This window comes from Sciurus carolinensis, chromosome 18, assembly GCF_902686445.1.
Source record: "Sciurus carolinensis chromosome 18, mSciCar1.2, whole genome shotgun sequence".
Taxonomy (NCBI): domain Eukaryota; kingdom Metazoa; phylum Chordata; class Mammalia; order Rodentia; family Sciuridae; genus Sciurus; species Sciurus carolinensis.
In genome coordinates this window covers 25,602,104-25,614,834 of record NC_062230.1, presented here as the reverse complement: position 1 = coordinate 25,614,834, position 12,731 = coordinate 25,602,104, and the positions used below count along the sequence as shown (strand labels likewise).

The window sequence follows — 12,731 nt, the reverse complement described above, 5'->3', positions numbered from 1 at the left end:
TCGGCCTCTGCCCACTTTCTGGCCTCACCTCTACGCCTTGGTCCATCCTTTAGTTTCCCCTTCCGGGACTGGACTTGCTCCTTTCTCCTGTGTACATTTCTCCCCTGTCGTAGTTCGGCCCTGGTCCCGCCCACTCCCTCTGGCTCCACCCCTTCCAGCCCCGCCTCCTGGATGGGGTCTTGGGGCCTGGCCGCCGCAGGCTGTCAGCTAGTGGGTGGCGTGTGGAGAGTTCGCATTCTTGGGAGAGCGTGTCCTCCTCGCCTCCCAGGCTCCTCTGGGCGTCTTCATCATGAATCTTGGGTTAGACCCATTTTAGGAACGTTGCGTGTGATCCTCCCCATCCAAATGTTGCGGGTTCGCTCATTCACACAAATGAGCTGGAGCTTGGAGGGACACCAGAGACCCAGCCTTCTGCCCAGCCCAACTTGACTTCTTGGTTTCCCGGTTTATGATTCTGGAGATGATTCAGCATAGTAAACACATGCCCAGACAGGCCGTGGGGAAAAAAAAAAAAAAAACACAAACTTTTTAAAGTATCGAATGTCTCAAAAAAATACCAATATAGTTATAATGGGGAAATAGAGTTTAACTGGTCGTATTTTATGACTTAGTATTGTTTCTACTTGTTCATGAGGGGTAGTGTTGATCACCATCATCTTTAAGGGTTAAGACCACAGAATTTATTAATCCAACTCTGCTCTCCATAGCACTTCCTATCATGTTGGTATCAACTGTGGATACCAGTATTTCAGAGTGCAAATAGATCCGTACACACCACACACACACACACACATTATGGTATATGTATATAATATATATAATGTGCATACGTGGAATTGACCAAGCAAACACCATGGATCCTGGCAGAAGAGAAAACCATCACAAGCCTGGGGTGGAAGGGAAGGAATGTGCTAACCAATCATGGAGGTCACCCGTCATTGCAGGATGTGACTCTGATGAACAAGGAAGTCTGTGTGATGGAGCTTAAAATGGCATGCTTCTGTCTTCTAGGTGGCATTGCCTGTGTGTATATAATGTTTTAAATATCAGTAATAATCCTTTTTGTCTGTTTCATGTTTGACAGCCAGGACGTTCATCTATATGATCTTATTTAATTGTTAGGGCCACCCTTATAATAGAGTTTATTATTGATGCTTTATAGATGAGGAATCTGGGACTGTTCTTAATGTCAAAGATCAGAACAGGGTGGGGGTTAATTCTCTGCAGCTGGGATAAGTTGGAGGCGCTTCCCAAACCCATTGGCCAAAACACAACACTTGGTTACTTCTGTTCTGCACCTGGGCCATGCCAGGTCTGGGATCTACCTCTTTCTCTCAAGTCAACAAATCTCAAGCTGTGTGAGGCTGGCAGTCTTGGGCTCTCTTTCTTCTTTTTGCATATTCGCCTCTAAACTTACCTTCTTTTCTGAACTTGCACTCCACCAATCCTGACTAGTCCATTCTCAGTGTAGAAAAAAACAGACTCACACTGTTCACATTATCTTCTAGATCTTCTGTCTACTGCCCAACCTCACCCTTTGAAATTGAAAAAGATCAATTTCTTTGCTTTTTCCATTTCTCCAAGTCATTACTTCTCTGAGGGTCTGAAAATAAAATGTCTAAACCCTGAGCATGAGGGCAGCATAGGTCCCTACATCAAGAAAGCTTCCTTTTTCTCCTTACCCAGTGGAGAGGGAGGTGACAACTCCACCCAACAGACAGATTGAATCCCTGTGAGTATTTAGGGACTTCCCCCAGACAGCCAGCCTCCATGAGGTTCTTAGAGAAAGGAAGATCTAGGTTTTTTGAAGGCACTAAAGGAAACATCATGAATGAAAAAACAGCGTAGCCAATCAGAATGGTGCATGCAGGCAAACTGAAATGATTTCTCTGTTGGTACTGAAGCTTTTATCAATTGTAGATCCGATGCCAAGGCATCTAAAATGTCTTCAAGTCTCTCTCATCTCTCCTCCCTAGGACTGGAGATGTAGTTCAGTGGTAGAGCTCTTGCCTAGCCTGTGTGTATGTAGGGTCCTGGGTTCAATTTCCAGTCCTGAAAAAAATTATGTATGTCCTCCCTCGACTCCCCATTCCCTCTGTTGTTCCCAGCTCCTTAAAATTTTGTGATGCGTTCTCCATACTTAGGTTTCCCTTTCTTCAACCCATTTCAGCGAGGTTCTAATCAAGGTCATCAGTGACCTTATCCGTAAGTCATAAACCCAGTGGATATTTTTCAGTCTTTATCTCGCCAAACCTCTTCCCACAGCTGGTTTCCCCACTCCTTGAAACGTTCTTCATGGTCTCTGTGAGGCCACCTCTATTTTTCACTTACTTCTGGCCAGTCCTTCTCTTTCAACCTTCATTGAATCCTCCTCTGGACTTTCCCTTTAAGATTATGTTCCCCAGGACTGTGTCTTGGCCTCCTTCTCTCTCTGGTCTTCCTGGGCAAGTTCATCCACTCCCTCGCCCTCAGACTCCAATGCCTCCCAAATCTGTGTCCTCTGCTCAGAGTGCTTTCTTGACTTCCGGACTTTTTTCTTTGTCATTACTGGGGATTGAACTCGAACTCAGGGCCTCAGACATGCTAGGCGAGAGCTCTTCCACTGAGCCTTACCCCTAGCCTTGACCTCCAGACTCCTGTGTCCAACCTCCTGCTCCATCCCATGTCCCACAAGCACCTCAAACTCAATGTGGACCAAACTGAACTCATCATCTTTCCCATTAACCTGTCCTTTGCCTGTCCTACGTTCCATCCCTGGGAGAGGAAAGTCACACCAGCCAGTGGCCGAGGTCCAGCCCCTGGGCATCATTTTGACACATTCCTCTTCACGGTCTAATTGGTGAGTTCTGTCAGATCCACCTCCACACTGTCTCCCTGACCGACCCCTTCAGTCCTGTATTCTGCCACCACCATGGTAAAAACCACTGTCCTTTTCCCACACAACAGGAGTAACTTTGCACAGGACCCCATGTCCCTGCTGAGCTTTCTAAATCCCAAAGTGGAACATGCCACTCTCTGGCTTGAAACCCTTCAGTGGTTTCCCATTCCTCTTGGGATCAAGTTCAAAGCCTTACCTTGGCATTCATGGCCCTCTTTGCCTATCCCTTCAGCCTCATCTTTTGTCCTGTGTCCACTCTTCTGTCCAGCAGCCTTTAATTGCCTCCATGGCATCTCCGACTTGCCAGGCTCACGCCTGCCTCAAGGATTTTCCTGTTCTTGTAAATCTCTTTCCAACCTTCGCTTGCCTAGTCTCTCAACCTCAGAACTAGCTAAGTGGCACTTCCTTGCTTCTCCTGGGCCAGGTTAGCACCCTGCACTGCAGACATTCCTTGCAGTACACTGTAATTAATGCATTTACAATATTTGTAAATGCTGACGTTGGACCACACGTCCGCCTTGTTCCTCACTGCAGCCTCAGGATGAGCTGGGTTTCCAGCACCTTCACAGCTGTGTAATGAATAAGCGAGGGACCCCTAAAGCAAGCCTGAAGACCAAGTGAGAAGTGAATCAATTAAGCTGAGACCTTAAGATTGACATCCCAATGGGAGGCCAGATCCCAACTACCCCAACCCCTCCACAGTCACCTGTCAGCTTCTCTACCAACAGAAGTTCATGGGTATCAGGTGCAGTACTCCCAAGGATCTGGGCTAGAAAGGGACCCATTCTAACTCTAGTCCTGAATCTTCCCTCCACCGCCTCAACCTTTGCCCTTGGGAGGTAAAGAGATCATCTCCCTGTGGCCCCTGGCCTGGAAGCATTCAATTAATGCTCCCTGCTGGGAATTTTGCAAGGTATCCCAGATGTGATTCCCCTGGAAAAAGGGAGGTTTTTTTTTTTTGCTTTATTTGAAGGGAACGTAAAACGTAATTGGTAGGTGAAAAAGAAGTTTATGTGCTAGGCTAGAGTTGGAAAGCTTCTCCCTTCCTCTTTCCATTAGAAAGTATAGTATCAGGAAGGAGAAACATGAAAAGACTGAACGGCGATTGAAGAACACAAAAGAGAGACCATCTGGCTGTGGCAGCGGTGGGATTCGAACCCACGCCATCGAAATGACTGGAGCCTAAATCCAGCGCCTTAGACCACTCGGCCACGCTACCGCCCGCTCTTGTGGTCTTCCACTCAGATTATGTTAGTATGATGACGAAGGCGTTTCGTTTTTTTTGGTAAGCTCCGCCCCTTTAGGTTTGCGCATGCCCATTGTGAGACTGGCTTTTGTCCTGTAGCCTCTGCACAGAGACCCGGACTTCCTTGGCAGTCTTGGAGTTTCGGTGCTCTCGTCTCCGGCGCAATAAGTACTATAGGAAATCATCATTAAAAAAAGAAAGAATAGTTCCTAAATGTTAAACATTAACATTCGAGCTGCACATGTGTCGAATTTGATTTTTGCATTTCCATGGCTGTAATGCTGCCTATGGCCACCTGGGGGCGATGCCGCGCTGCGATTTCCTCCCGACTCCGCTGGGGGTCCAGCAAGTAAACCGAGTTTGCCCGGAATCCATCCTGCCGACTCTACTCTGATCACAAGCCTCCTTTGCAGCCCCGAGTGGCCTCATGGCCTGGCCCCTGCCCTCGTGATAGGAGAATCACGGGTCCAGGAAGGAAAATCGTTGCACGCTGTTACAGATCCTTTGCAGGCGGGGGCTCCCACAGGCATAACTAGTATCCCATTTTACAGAGGAGGAAAAAGTAGCTAAGTAACTTGTCTCAGGTGCATTCCCCAGTCTCCCAAGACCCAGGTTCTTTGTGCAGACTCTCTCTCTCTCTCTCTCTCTATGTGTGTGTGTGTGTGTGTGTGTGTGTGTGTGTGTGTGCAAAACCCAGGGTAAGTGGATGTGGAAACTGATAATGGCCCCCCAAAGATGTGCACATTCAAATCCCCAGAACTCGTAAATGTGTTGCCTTTTATGGCAAAAGGGACTTTGCAGATGTGATTAAGGATCCTCAGGTGGGAAAAGTAGCCTGGATTATCTAGGTGGTCCTAATATAATCAGAGGAGTTCTTAGAGAGGCGGGGATTCAAGGGGAAGTAAGGATGGAAGCTGAGGTGTGAATGAAGTACTGGCAAAAAGAGGAATACACGTTGTCTCAACAAACTACAAAAGGTAAGGAACCCAGTTCTCTCCTGGGACCACAAAAAAAGGAACACAAAGTGTATGACACCTTGAATTTAGGACTTCTGATTTCAGGAATGAAAAGACAATTAATCCGTGTCATTTTAAGACACTAAATCTAGTAATTTGTTCCAGCAGCAGTAGGAAACTAATGCAGTGTGGAAACCAGGGCTGGTTTGAGCTGTTACTCAGTGTGCAACATTAGGAAAGTTACTTCTGTAAGGACCTGAGTTGCTCATTCCTGTAACCTACTTGAAGGGTTATGGGAAATAGTATTCTAGCAACATAGCCCTCGAAGAAAAATGGAGAGAGGTGTGGCTCTGGAAGAGGGAGGGGAAACTAGCCAAGGAAAAATGGGCCCTGGGGAAAAGGGGCAGATACTGAATGCTGGGCCCTAAACCTTGACCTTCCAGGGCTATTTAGTCCTAAATGGAAGCACAGCAAATACCAATGGGCAAGATTTGAGTACTCATCCCCTGGGGTCTGGAATCTTATCTCCCCAGACAACAATGAATTTCAACCTATTTACAAATACCCTCCTAAATTAAAGTTTTAACCTGTACAATGAGGCCCTGAGGGTCAAAAATGCATTTCCTGGGCTTCCAATGATTACATCATTGAACCCTGTAAAACAAGAATCCCCTCTGTAACTGAGGGTCATTTTCCCATCCGGAAAGAGGGCCCCCATGGAAGCTTCTCTGAATCTGTTGAGGTCTGTTTCCGGTCCTTTTGTGCTTACAATACTGTTAATATAACCACATTAATGAGATATAATATAATGTAACTTACACACAATGTGTATGCAATGATGGCCGTAGCCTCCTCAATAGGAGTTGCTGTGAGGATTAATCCATTCATTCTGCAAATGTCTCTTGAGCATCTACAGTGTGTCAGGCATTTTTGATCCTATCAAACACAAAGATCAAATGTGGTAGGTAATACATGGATCTCTGGCACGTAACGTCGGGGTGATGGTAATTCCAGGGATCTGAGTAATCTGCTGCCTCTCAGTATCTCACCGCAGAGTTCTTCCACGGACATTGGCCACATGGTGATACTCCACAACACTCCCCAACTCACTGCCCCAAGTAGGGATTTACCGGTCTCTCCCAGGAGGATGCTGGGCCACGCTAGTATGTCACCTCCACATTGCCACATGAACCTAAGTCAGAGGAAAATGCTGTGGCTGGAGCTGCCCAGCCTAAGGGCTCAGAGAACTTTTGTCTGGACATGGCCAGACTGTGGCCTGCCCTTCTGGAAGATCACCCCTCGGGGTCACAGGAAGGGAGCAGGATTCTTTTAGGTCATCTGCCGGCGATTACTCAAAGCATCCTCCAGTAGTTGGACCATTTGCCAGCAGCACCTGGCCCTCCATAGCGCTCTCCCTCTCTGATCATTTAAGTCAACATTTATTGTGTCTGACCAGACACAATCCATGCTTGGGGGTTGGGGGCGCTGCTCCTAGAACGACTCAGAACCGTCCTGCCAGAGACACTAGCCAACAGGCCACAAACCCAGCAGAGGCAAGGCCTTCAGTTTATCTGCCCTGCCCAGCGTTTCTCCAGCAGCTTGGCCCCCACGGTTCTGCTGACTGGACTTCTCTGCTGATTTATATCTTCAGGGGTGACAGTGCAAAGCCCAGCCACAGTTAGGCAAGGGTGAGGAAGCCACAGAATCCAGAGCAACCAGGGTCTATTTAGTTTCTCTCCTCTGTGTGTGTGTGTGTGTGTGTGTGTGTGTGTTTACATAACATTTAAAAATGAATTTTGCAAAAGGAATCCGGGTTCTTTGGTGCTTGAACAAAGAAACAAAAGCACAAATAAGAAGGAAAAAAAAATCACCTTTCATTTCTCCATTCCGTGAAACTCTGCCCACGCTTTGGAAGACAAAGTTGTTTTTTGTCTTTTTAAATGTGAACTGTAATGACATGCATCTGTGCTCCTTTTAAATTTTTTTAAAATGTGAAATCAGAAGTGTAAAATTAAAGGGAAATTCTCTCCTTCGCTGTGGCCCAGTAAACTCCACAGCTTAGAAGCAGCCCCTGTAAAAAGTTTTGGGGTTCGTCATTCCAGATCATTTCCTATGTAATTTACAGAGGCCAATGAAACTAGAAAGCGCACGCACTGCACCGTGCCCTCATCCTGGAGTTTGCCTCCCACAGGCAGGGGAAGGGATGCATTGGCTGAAAGACAGAAAGGGGTCACTTTGTGGATTATGCAAGTCTTTCAGTAGCTACAGGTGGGCCACCTGAATGGCTCTGTGCCCAACAGGCCCAGGACCTTCCCAGCCAGGGAGAACTGTCTGCTACTGCCTAAAAACATACCTCCTGCCAGGCCCAGTGGCCTCCATCTGTAATCCCAGGAACTCAGGAGCCTAAAGCAGGAGGGTTGCAAGTTCAAAGCCAGCCTCAGCAACTTAGTGAGACCCTGTGTCAAAATAAAAAGGACTGGGGATGTGGCTCAGTGGTGGAGCACTCTTGAGTTCAGTCCCTTGAATTCAAAACAAACAAGCAAAAACTCTCAAATCCCCCATGGAGAGGGAATCCTCTCTGAGCCTGTGGGAGGGAAGAGCCTTTGACTGTGCAGGGCTAGGGCACAGAGGAGCTGGAACATTTTCTTGTCTTTTGCCCTCTCTCTTCTGCTGTCACAATGTAGCAAACTGGCCAGAGCAAACTGGGTTGTGGGGGTTTGGGGTTTTCTGTTTGGGTAGCAGCTTTATTGCAATACGATTCACATGTCATGCTTTTGCCCATCTGAAATGTATCATTTGGTGGCTTCTGGTATATTCCCAGCCATCAACCTCAAGCAATTTGGAACATTTTTATCACCCCGCAAAAAGAAACCCTGCTACTTACATGTAATAACTCTGTTCCTCCAAATCTCTTCCAAGCCCCTGGCAACCATGAATCTCCTTTCTGTCTGTGTGGATTTTTCCGTGTGGGGCATTTTGTGTAAGTGAAATCATCAGATACATGTCGTTTGTGCCTAGCGTCTTTCGCTTTGTGTATTGTTTTCAAGGTCCATCTGTGCTGGAGCATAAATCAGTACTTCATTCCTTTTTATTTTCAAATAACTTACTATTGTCTGGATAGAGCACATTTTGATTATCCATCCATAAGTTGCCACAATTTGAATTGTTTTCACTTCTTGGCTTTTATGAATAATGCTGTTATGAACATTTGTGTATGTGCTTTTATGTGGGCATATATTTTCATTTCTCTTGGTGTATATACCCAGGAATGGAATTGCTGGGTTGTATCATAATTCCATGTTTCATTTTTTTGAGGAACTACCAAACTGTTTTTGCTTTTTCACTCACATCAGCAAAATGTCAGGGTTCCAATTGCCCCACGTCCTTGCCAACATTTGTGATTAGCTGATTTTTTTCTATTATAGCCATCCTAGTGGATTTTCCTAACGGCTACTGGTGAAGAACATCTTTTTCACGGGCTTTGTAGCTATTTGTATATTTTCTTTGGAGAAATGTCTATTCAAATCCTTCATACATTTTTAAATTTGAGTGAGTTTGTTTTTTGGTACCAGGTATTGAACCCAGGGGCGCTTAACCACTGAGCCATGTCTCCAGCCCTTTTTCTTATTTTATTTAGAGACAGGGTCTCGCTGAGTTGCTTAGGCCCTTGCTAATCTGCTGAGGCTGGCTTTGAACTTGTGATCCTCCTGCCTTAGTCTCCCCAGTTGCTGGGATTACAGGCGTGCACCATCATTTCTGGTGAATTTGTTATCTTTTTAATATTGAATCATAAGAGTTCTTTATATATTTTAACTTCCCTTATCAGATATATAATGTGCAAATATTTTCACCCCTTCTCTGGGTTGTCTTTTCACTTTCTTCATGGTGTCATTTTCATCTTGTGGGTTGAGTCCTGTGGAATGCCCTGGTAGAGGGATATGGGGGAGAAAAAAAAAACCCAAATCTTTGTGGATGAGGTGAGGGATTTTTTTCCCTCCTCAGAACTTGAAGTGAAGAGCTTTGTCCATGAGGGTAGAGCAGCAGGCTTTAGAACAGGGCACTTGGCTTGGAACTGGAGCATGAAAGGTTTATTATTCCTCGGATATAATAACATTGAGGTAAAGTTTATTTTTTCCCTATAATCCCTTTTTGTTACCCCAAACTCTTAAAACAACAGAAAAGAAGTCTGAACAGCATTGTCTGACCATGAAGGAGGCGATTAAGGACCCAGCAAAAATGAAGTGTTATCTGATCCGCAGGCTTAGCTGAGGCTACTGAAGACACTGTCTTCCCAAAGTTTGTGGAAGTGCTGCCCATTCCTCCTTCAGGGTCGTTTCCTCAGAGAGGCCTTCCTGACCCCTTGGGTCACCTTTGTAATCTCTCATCACCTCTGAAGGTTTTCACTCACAGCATGCCTCACAGTTTAGAATGGTATGGAATAATGACTATTTGGTTAATATTTGTTTTCTTTTCCTCACCCCGCCAGAAAACTCCCTTTCCCCCACCTCTTCACATGAAATTTGGCACACAGCAGGAGCTTAATAACTGTCTGTCATAAGAACAAATGCCTAGAACTATGCTTACATCCTCCCAGCTCAGCAAACACCTGGAAAAAAAAGAGCCTCTTCTTTGCGTTACTCTAAAAGATCCAGATAAGTTTCTCATTGGCCTAACTTGGGTCACATGTTAATCCCTGAACCAATCAATGGGATTAAAGGGATGGAATATGCTAATTGCCAGGTCTAGACAGTCCACTCTTGCAACTAAGGGAGTGGGAGGGGATATTTTCATGAATTAAGAACAGAGTGGTGGTCTTGGTGGCTCACGCCTATAATTCCAGTGACTCTGGAGGCAGGAGGATGGCAGTTCAAAGTCAGCCTCAGCAATTTAGCATGGCCCTAAGCAACTCCGTGAGAGTCTCTCTAATAAAATACAAAAATGGGCTGGGGATGTGGCTCAGTGGTTAAGTTCCCCTGAGTTCATCCCTGGTACCCACCACCCAAAAAAAAGAACAGGGTAAGGGCCGGTTTGTAGCTAAGTGGTAGAGTGCTTGCCTGGCACCGGTAAGGCACTGGGTTCAATCCTCAGCACCACATAAAAATAAATAAAATAAAGGTATTGTGTCTGTCTACAACTAAAAATAATTAAAAAAAAAATCAAAGAATAGGGTGAAGTAGTTCACTAAAGACAAATCAAGATGCTCATGTCAAGAAAGACTTCTGCTGGGCAGATAAAAATCACAGAGAAGTTAAATAACTTGTCCAATGCCACGGATCTCTAAGTAATGAAGTATTTCTCATTTGTTTTGTTTATCTGAGGCTTGGGAAAAGTAGTTCAATCTCTTTAGTCTCCCCCTTCCTTCCTGAATTTCCCAGGAATTCCTCATAATTTCAGGTGCAGTTTTGTCTTTTGTAAAAATCCAAAGGAGTTTTCTTAAGATAACCAAAAGAACCAACATTTCAAACCAAAATTTTGTCTTCTATCTTCTAGATCTTGTATTTTCCAAAATTTGTAACACTGATGCCAAAAGGTAAAATACTCAATGGTGGACTCTAGGATCCATTTCCCCTTTTGATCTCCCACCACCTTAGGAGATGCTACTGTACATTACCCACTCCTCAGCCTGTAAACTTGAACCTACCTCCCAGCAGAGGCCATTGGAGCTGGTAAACCTGAAACCCTCAAGTTTCCCAAGAGAATCTGAATTTTTATAGGCCTCAAACACGGAAGAGTCAAGACTTAGGGACAGGACACTCAGGGGGCCTGTATATACCCCGATCTGGGTCCAGTCCTGACTCTGCCACTTAACAAGCTGTGCAAGCTTGGGAAAATATTTAAATTGCCCCAGTCTTTCTTGGTACAAACCATCAGAAGGTTGTGATGATGACTGAAAGGGCTAATACCTTTGGTTAGACCATTTTCTTTCACTGGTAACACAATTTCACAGACTGGAGTTATAAAGAAAGGTTTATTTTGGCTCACAGTTCTGGAAGTGCAAGGTTGAGGGCCTGCTGCTGGTGATGTCCTTCTTGCTGGCAGGGTCCCGAGGAGGTGCAGGGTATCACATGGCAAGAGCTAGGGAGTGTGTGTGTGTGTGTGTGTGTGTCTTTTGGTCTCTTTCTTCTTATAAAGCCAGCATTAATCATTATCTAATCCTAATCACCTCCAGAGGCCCTACCTCTAAAGATAGTTGGATTAAATTTCCGCCCTCATAATACCTTGCAGTGGGGATCAAACGTCAACACTGGACGTCTTGAGGGAACCACTTAAACCATATCCAAACCTCAGCAGCCTGGAAAGCAGTTGCCACAGTGCCCGGACAAAAAGTTAGGGTCCTATAAATATCAGCTCTGTAGTCCCCCAAAAGGCATATCAAAGCAGGCGTTCCAAATGACAGATGGTCCCGACCACAGAAGCACAGTCACAGTCTAGTGAATGAGAGGAAAGAAAAGAACAATGTGCAGAAGAGTCCGCAGATAGAAGTCCCCTTTGGGGGACAAACTTCGATCTACCCACATGCACACCCCAGTGTCAGCTGCCTCTTTGATCTTCCTGTGGTCTCTGTGTTTGCCTGGGACTCAGTATGACCCCCAGCTCCATGGGGGCGTCTCCTTCACCCACCGCCTTCCAGGACAGAGAAACTCCCACTGAAGGACTTTTTGGGGCACAAGGAGCAGGTTTACCTTGCACATCCCTTGGTAAACTACAAGAGTGGCCTTCACTAGATACTTCCCTGCTGGAAACCCTCCTGTCCCTCTGTCTGGTACCTGAGCAGGGAAGTTCACATTTTCCCTCTGAAGGTTTGATTTTTGATCCTGATAAAATAAAGCAGTAATGGATTCACTTAGCATTTATATGATCACAGGTTTATTGAACTCAGGGGCACTCAACCACTGAGCCATGTCCCCAGACCTATTTTGTATTTATTTAGAGATAGGGTCTCACCAAGTTGCTCAGTGCCTGGCTTTTGCTGAGGCTGGCTTTGAACTTGGGATCCTCCTGAGCTGCTTACAGGTGTGTGCCACCGCATCTGGCAGTTGTAGCATTTCTTCCTACTGGTTATGGGGTAGATTCCCCTTCTGGAATGGGCGAGGGTGGGGTCTTATGACCTATTATCAAACAATGTAGTTCAAAGAATTTCTTTAAGGCCATTTTTTATTCACAGAAGGAGGAGAAAATTGGAGTAATACTTGAAAAAGTTATGGCTGACTTTGGGGAAAAGGGTTTCTGGTTTCTATGAGCTGTCTTGGGGAAGAGGAATTCTAGTTCCTAGTTTCCGGTTTGCCTAGGGGAGGATGAGGGTGAGAGACAGGGGGGCAGAAGGCAGAGAGAAACTTTGCTTCTGAGGCTTTTACTTAGGGGTATCATTTTCTGAGTCCCAATGTCCTAAAGTTCTCCCCTGCCTCCTCCCTCCCTGTCCCCTGGCAGGTCATTTAACTTCCCCTTCCCTATTATTACACAGTAGACCCCAAACCACAGAGCCCTGCTATATAAAAGTCCTTTGGCAAGAGGATCCACTTTAGAAGTGGGATTATAAGTGAAGGGGAAGGTGCTTACTTTCTTCAGAGTCTGAGCTTGGAAATCAGGTAAGTGTGGATCAGCTCTAGCTGTCTTTCCTGATTGTGTCACTGAGTCTATAAGCCTCAGTTTT

The 12,731-nt window shown here is 45.6% G+C and overlaps 1 non-coding gene across 1 annotated transcript; it reads right to left on the bottom strand.

The window, feature by feature from the left end:
• Positions 1 to 4,015: 4,015 nt before the first annotated feature.
• On the bottom strand, positions 4,016 to 4,097 carry Trnal-uag (transfer RNA leucine (anticodon UAG)). Its single transcript has one exon. It is a non-coding gene; the product is annotated as a tRNA-Leu (tRNA).
• Positions 4,098 to 12,731: the final 8,634 nt, after the last annotated feature.